Source organism: Panthera tigris, chromosome E2 (genome assembly GCF_018350195.1).
Source record: "Panthera tigris isolate Pti1 chromosome E2, P.tigris_Pti1_mat1.1, whole genome shotgun sequence".
Lineage (NCBI taxonomy): Eukaryota > Metazoa > Chordata > Mammalia > Carnivora > Felidae > Panthera > Panthera tigris.
In genome coordinates this window covers 19,965,120-19,973,034 of record NC_056674.1, presented here as the reverse complement: position 1 = coordinate 19,973,034, position 7,915 = coordinate 19,965,120, and the positions used below count along the sequence as shown (strand labels likewise).

Below are 7,915 nucleotides of genomic sequence, written 5' to 3'. Positions count from 1 at the left end.
GGCGCCGTGGCTTAGTTGGTTAAAGCGCCTGTCTAGTAAACAGGAGATCCTGGGTTCGAATCCCAGCGGTGCCTCAACCGAGCGTCCCGGCTCTCTTTTTACCTGTGCGCACTTTTGCTCTGCTGCCCTACCCAGCGCCCCTCGCTTTAGATGTATGAAGGTGAACCTGAGAAGCCGGTTTAGCGGGCTCGGTGCTGCGGCGGTGTCCTTCCCTGGGACCTCCGCGGCTCCCGCGAGCTAGCTTTCCCCTTGCTGAGCTGGGCAGGGCGAGCTGGGCCCCCTCTGCCCATTCCTCCTCCGAGCGCCCCACCCCGGCTGTTGACGGGTCACCCCCTCCAGTCTTGCGATCGGTGTCACACATCTCACAGGCGCGTCTGGCGAGGTCCACGCTGAACCCGGCCAGCGTGCCCCCGGGGCTGCGGGAAGGATGAGTCAGAGGCTGTATCTTCCGGGCGCCAGGTGGGAGGCTGACCCCTGAGGCCCGCGGCTCTGGCTGCTGCACAAATACGCAGCTGGAGGGCCTGACCCAAAGCAATTGCACCGGAGTCCCTGGGGGTGCCGCGAAGCATGGGGATTTGGAACAGTCACCCAGGAACACTCTTGTCAAACTCAACAAAATTGATGTCCGACGCAACAGGACAGTCCCAAAGAGCTGCAGAGATGGCAGGTAGGGCATCAGCCTGTGTTCCTAAGAGTCAAATTCACCTACTCCAGAAGCAGCATCTCTCTCTACCTCTCCCATGCATTTGGGTAATTACTGTCTTGTTTCTTCTCTTGTTTTGGGGGGATCACTTTTTGCCCTTTGCAACCTTTCGGTTGGCACTGCAAGGGAAAACCTATACAGGTGCGTTGAAGCTTTGTGGGTCTCATAGGCGCCTTGTCACCAATCCAATCAGCGACGACTTTGTTGGTAACAGGACTTGAGTCTTTGCTGGGATGTTGCTGTTTCTCTTGCGCATCTTTACTGCCCGTCTCTATAGCGGGTCAGTTTTGAGCATTCGTGGCCAAGGGGAGATGTTGGTTGGGGGTGTAAGTCTGGGTTTTAGGGAGGGTCAACGGGAGAAAAGCATTTGTGGCCATCGGCCATGCACACAGCAGATGACGTTGAAGCCACTAGATTGGGTGAGCACCCTTAGACAATAAGCAAAGCCAGAAAGGAGAAACAGGCCCAGGTTAAGCCCACCCCTCCTGTTCCTTAAAAATGCCATGCTATTTCTGCCACAGGATCTTTGCAATTTCTTTGTCCTGTGCTTGAAATGCTGTTTCCTGGGCCCTTCCTTATTTTGTGGCCTTCGTTAAGTGTATCACTTCTTTGGGAGGCCCCTCCTCAGCCATTCTCTGTATAGGAAGGAACCCTTGCCTCCCCCAGGCCAGCCTTCAGGGCCTTGAAATAGTCTGAAGTTGTTTTATTTGTCCATTGTCTGTCTCCTCAAATAAAATTAAGCCCCAAGGCATGGGGAGCCACATATGCCTACCTCTGTGCCCCCAGCACCTAACAGGGCTTGGAACACAGGCATTGGTGGACAGTGACTTTTTAAAATGGATCAGATCGTGCTGATTGGATTATGTAAATCTGAGGTTTTTGGACAACTAGTCCATCTTTTCAAATAATGTAAGGCAGCAGTACTCTCAAAATGTAGTTCACGGACCCCTCAGCATCCCTAAGACTCTTTCAGGTGGTCAAATGGGTTTTCACGACGATACTCAGACGTTAAGTTGTTTTCGTACTGTGTTGACATTTGCACTGATGTGCGAAAGCAGTGGTAAGTGAAAATTGCTGGCGCCTTAGCAGGAATCAAGGCCCCTCGTTGTCACTGTATTTATTCCTTACCAACCACTTTGGCAGGAAACAGACAAAGCCAGTTTCACTTAAGAATGTCTTTATGAAGCAGTAAACATTACGAATTTTATTAAATCTAGACACTTGAGTACGCAGCTTTTTAATCTTTTGTGTGGGGGAACGGGAAGTCTTGAGGTCGTTCGGAGAACAGTACTTGTGATTGAGGGGTTAGTGGACATGGCCGTGTTTTTCGCAAAAGACTTTTTGTTTGAGGAGATAACTGACAGGCAAACTGTGCTCATTCGGAGTATCTAACAGGTATTTTCTTGAAAACGAACAAAATGAGCTTGTCACCTCAAGGAAAACAACTCGACAGTATTTCTTGCCAAGGATGAAACGTGAATTCCTGAGTGAAAACTGTAATTCTGGAAAAAGCATCTACCACCACGAGCTTGGCAATTTTCCAATATTTAAAAGAACTTTCTGATGAGATTGGTGGTTGTATTAACAAATATATTTTTTCGACATTGTGTAACAAAACATGTCAACGTTTTGGAAAATATGCATAATTTGGTGAACTGATATCTTCCAAAGGACCAATGGATGATCTATAAAGAGCAAAGTATACCAGGATATTTTAATGTAACAGACTAGGAAATGTTCATCAGTGTGGTTTCAGATTCCACACCACCATTTATTCAGTTTTGGTGTATTAGGAAAGAAGAATATCCACCACGTTTTGGAAAAGTCCACTCAAATGCTCTTCCCTTTTCCAACTACTTATCTGTTTGAGGACAGATTCCCTTGTTCTACTTCAATCAAAATAACATCGCAACAGACTGAATGCTAGATATGACAATCCGGCTGCCTCCCATTAAACTCGACGTAAATGAGATTTGCAAAGCTGTAAAACAGGGCCATCCTTCTGGCTAAATTTAGTTTTATTTTGTAAATGGTTTCATAAAAACGTTATTTATGTTAACACGGAATAGATTTATTATTGTTGTTTTAAAATCAATTAAATAAATGAAATGTTTGTGTATTATCTTAGTTTTTTAAACTTACGGGTTTTTTCTAAGTTTATGTATTTATTTGAGAGAGAGAGAGAACACAAGCACAAGCAGGGGAGGGGCAGAGAGAGAGAGAGAGAGAGAGAGAATCCCAAGCAGCAGGGGAAAGGCAGAGAGAGAGAGGGAGAGAGAGAATCCCAAGCAGGCTCCACACTGTCAGCACAGAGCCTGACACGGGGCTCAATTTCACAAACCATGAGATCATGAACTGAGATGATATCAAGAGTCAGACGCTTAACTGACGAAGCCACCCAGGTGTCCCAGTTTTAATTCTAACATCTCAAGTGTTTACACATATATTCCAGATAAACAAAAGCTTCTTGGGGATCCTCAATAATTTTTAAGAGTGCAAAGAGATCTCAAGATCAAACAGATTTAGAACCACTGTTTTAATGCAAAAGCTTTGGGGGCCTTGAGGGGTTTTAACAGAGGCAGGATAAGTGAGAGTATTGGGGGGGTGTGGGGATTGCATGGATTCCCCTCAATGGGACAGTTTCTCTGAATTGTGGTGACAGCTCCATTTTCATTGATTGGTGACTCTTTTGATAACGTTGAGTGCATCATCTTGACTCGATCACATAATTATGATTTAAGAAAAGTTTAACCATACCAGTAAATCCCTAGGATGAAAATTCAAATAAGAAATATATAGACTGAAATATATGAGAAGCAAGGCAGTGTACTGGGTAAGAACACAGAATCTGGAGCAAGGCTGCTTTGCCACATACTGGCTGTGTTTATTTCTTGTCAGCGATCAACACTGGGCACGTTTCTCAACCCCTCTGTGACTCAGTTTCTGCACATGTAAAATGGGGATAATAATCATAAATACCTCATTTTGATTGCAGGCTGGCTGGGTCCTAAGGCCCAGGAGGGGTCCCGCAGGACGAGCCAAGAGGGTCCTTGGCTTTGTGCAGGATGAAAATCAAAGGCAAGCAAGCAGTGAGAGCAGAGTTTATTGAAGATACAGAGAAAGCAGATACAGACCGAGCATCTGGGAGACTCAGAAAGGAAAGGGAACATGAGCTATGTCTTTGCTTGGGGGTCAGGAGTTTTTACCGAGGACAGTGGTCTGGTGTATGTGTCCTCTCAGGCATCCAGAAACTGGTCGAACAAGGGTGAGTGCTCAAGTGCCCTCCATGAGTCACATATGCCCTACAGCCAGGGGTGGGGAATAAGTTAAAGAATTCTCGGAGCTCGCACCAGTGGGTTAACAAGGCTTAGGGAGGAAAGCCACCACAGGGTGAAAGCGCCCAGCATAGAACAAAGCATAGAGCAGAAAGCCGCTTCCATAGGATGAAAGCATCTGAGAACAGGTAGAGGCGGAAAGCCACCACAGCAGGGTGAAAGCACCCAGAATTTATCATTAAGTAAAACAAAGCATAGAGCAAAAAAGCCGATACAGGGTGAAAGCGCCCACAGCTAATCAGCGAGAAAAATACCTGGTTAACCCTGAGGTAGCATGCCCTATCTGTCTTAGCCCCTAGAAAAGTTACGATAAACTTTTATCTTAACCAGGCACCACGGTGCCTGGTGCCTGCAGTAAACGGCCATCTGCTCGGTGCCTGGACTTTAATTTGTCTTGACCCAAACCCCTAACACTGCATACCTTGGAAATCACTGGTTTATTGTCTCTTTCTGCACGTCCATCACATATGTAAGCCTTCTGATCCTAATAAATATGGAGAAAGGACCCTCACTCAGGGCTCTTGTCTCCTTCCGGACATTAGCCCCTCTCGTATTCAATTCTGTGTCCACTCTCTTGCTGGACAAGAGAGAACTCTGGACTCAAAATCTGTGACAGCCAGGGATCTTAGCGTCAAGGGGTTTGAAATCAGTGGTCTTGGAGAACATTCATGATGACCTGGCCCGGTCACTCCTTTGATATCTGTTGTGCTGGGGGACTCCAAAGAAATCATTAACTCCTTGACTTTTACAAGGAGGACACACATAAAGGCACGTGTAAGGTGGGGATGTGGGTCCTTGAAAGAAGCAGGAAAAGAAGCACAGGAAAAAACCCAGCTTTTTCTTTCATGGGGTCCCTTCGGTTTCCCTGTCTCAGTTTGATCGTCCTAAGGACTACGTGTGTTATGTTCACCCTTACATCACATAGAGTGAGTGCTATTTGGGGGCTTACTGTTCTGTTTAGGTCTTTGACCATTAGGGAGGGCAGTATGCTCCCCTTGGTCTGCCAATTCAAATGTTGATTTCCTCCAGAAACACCCCCACCGACACACCCAGAATAAGATTTGATCAACGGCTGGGGCACCCCAGTGGCCCAGTCAAGTTGACACATAAAACTAACTCTTTTTATTGGGGTGATGGAAACAATCTTCATCTTGGTAGGGGTGTGGGTACGTATTTATCGAAACTCATTTAATTGTACACTTGAGATTTATGCAGTTCACTGTATGAAAATTAATCTCAATAAAAATATTAAAACAAAGTCACACTGATAGCAATCAGGATCTTCATCCCGGTCTGTCCTCCTCTCCTGCCCAGCCCCCCATCCTCACCGCCCAGCTCCATGCGGATTCAACTCCTCTTGCCTGTTGCCTGTGCCTTCACAACAGGGCTGCCCCATTACCTCCTATTTCTACGTTCGGTGCCATTCCAGCCTAGGGGGTTCCAGGCACAGGTGCATTTGTGCAAGGAGGGCATGGATGTGCACACCCTGTTAGCATCTTTCTGGGGAGGGCTTCACGTACAACGCCTGGAGAGTGGCCTCAGCCTTGGAGAAGAGCGCTGCCCTGAGGCCAGGGAGGCGTCCACAGTAGAGTCTCCAGAGCAGGGTCGGGGGAGGGGTGGGAAGCGGGATCTTGGCGGAGGTGGGGTGGGGCGGAGGTGTTGGCGAAGAAGGGTTGGTGGGGGGCGGACAGAGACAAAAATCAGTCATTGATTTTCCTCACCCCACCCCAGTCATGTAGTTATTTTTATAGATCAAACCTCAGTCATATAGTTATTTTTATAGATCAAACCCTAACATTGAATGTATTTGTACAAACGATACATTTCACACCACGTTTTATTTCTTACAATCAATTAGATTATACTTTTATATAAACAACGCATCAAAATTTAATTTAAATTCAGCAAACATGGAGTGAGCGTGTCTATTAGGGATAGGACGATGTACCACATGCTCTGAGGCTGTAAACATGAGCTTAGAAGGGTCTGAGGGGGCAAACTCTGGCTGGCTGGGCTCTAAGATGGGGAGCAAAGGGCAGGTGTGGGGATTAGCGTGGACTGGTTTCCAGCCTTCCATGTTTTGGTTCCTCAGTGGTCTGTGCTCCTGAGATAGTCTCACTTCCCTTCGAATGCAGGGTGGCTCCTTAGAAGGCTGTTGTAATCAGTTATTAAAAAAAATAAAGCGGCCAATAAAGTTGGCCACCAGCTCAGTTTACTCTGTGTGTGACCTATTACCTAGCGTACCCGCGTGTATCGCGGATGGCGTTGCATAAAGGAGCTTGTGAACCTGGCTTTAAGGAGGCTTCTGGAGGCTGGTTTCTGCTCCAGGGAGAGAAAGTCTCGGCAGAGCTTGCGTGGGTCAGCCCCAAGGACACACAGCTAGGGTGGCCTTGAGGGTGGGAGTGGGCACGTGGGATGGCTGTGAATCCACGCCCGTGAGAATCATGCCTGGAGGTGGCCAGGCTTGACCAGATTGCTGGTGGGGTACATACATACCCCCGATTTCCCTCTTTCAGTGAATCCCAAAGCTCTTTTCAATGTACCATAGTGAAAGGATTTTGTTTGAATCGGGATAACATATAGAAATAGAGTTGTAGGAACCCATTTCATCAAACAAATGTTTCTAGACCATGTTTATAAAACCTCATTACTGAGCTAAGAGTTGATTCTAGATCAACAGCATTTCAAAATGAGCTTGGAAGCTAACAAAGAGACCGGCCATTATGCTTATTATAGTTCTTTTCCCTTATATTCTAAAACCAACAAATTTGTAGCTAGCCAGTGGTAACCTATTAGCTACATAAACATGTACGAGGACTCCCAGTAATTTTGAGATAATGCTGGATTTTGTATTTGCAACCAACCCCAACAATATGGCACATCTACTTTTATTGTTGTATCTTTCAATCTATAATTTTTATAACAATTTAATTTTTTTTTTAATTTTTTTTAACGTTTTATTTATTTTTGAGACAGAGAGAGACAGAGCATGAACGGGGGAGGGGCAGAGAGAGAGGGAGACACAGAATCGGAAGCAGGCTCCAGGCTCTGAGCCATCAGCCCAGAGCCCGACGCGGGGCTCGAACTCACGGACGACGATATCGTGACCTGAGCTGAAGTCGGCCGCTCAGCCGACTGAGCCACCCAGGAGCCCCAACAATTTTAAAACAACACTATAATTCTTTAAAACTACCTTCCACCACCATGGGGCGCTTGGGTGGTTCAGCCAGTTAAGCATCCAACTTCAGGGGCGCCTGGGTGGCTCAGTTGGTTGGGCGTCCTACTTCGGCTCAGGTCATGATCTCGCGGTCCGTGAGTTCGAGCCCCGCGTCAGGCTCTGTGCTGACAGCTCAGAGTCTGGAGCCTGTTTCAGATTCTGTGTCTCCCTCTCTCTCTGACCCTCCCCCGTTCATGCTCTGTCTCTCTCTGTCTCAAAAATAAATAAACGTTAAAAAAAAAAAAAATTAAAAAAAAAAAAAAAAAGCATCCAACTTCAGCTCAGGTCATGGCCTTGCAGTTTGTGGGTTCGAGCCCGGCGGCGTCGGGCTCTGTGCTGACAGATTGGAGCCTGGAGCCTGCTTCGGATTCTGGGTCTCCCTCTCTCCCTCTCTCCCTCTGCCCCTCCCCTGCTCATGCTCTGTCTCTCTCTGTCCCTCTAAATACATGTTAAAAAAAAATTAAAAAACCAAAAACGACTTCCACCACCAAAATGCTAAACATCCAACAGGAGGGAACAGAACATGCAAACGCAAATGCAAATGCAGGAACCAGTGCTTGGCGAAGAGGTTGGTGTAAACAAAGCAGTGTGCTACTGGCTGAGTTGTGTTGCTGAGTTGTGTTGCTGAGTTGTGTTGCTGAGTTGTGTTGCCTGGCATTT

The 7,915-nt window shown here is 46.8% G+C and overlaps 1 non-coding gene across 1 annotated transcript; it reads left to right on the top strand.

The window, feature by feature from the left end:
• On the top strand, positions 1-74 carry TRNAT-AGU. The gene has a single exon. It is a non-coding gene; the product is annotated as a tRNA-Thr (tRNA).
• Positions 75-7,915: the final 7,841 nt, after the last annotated feature.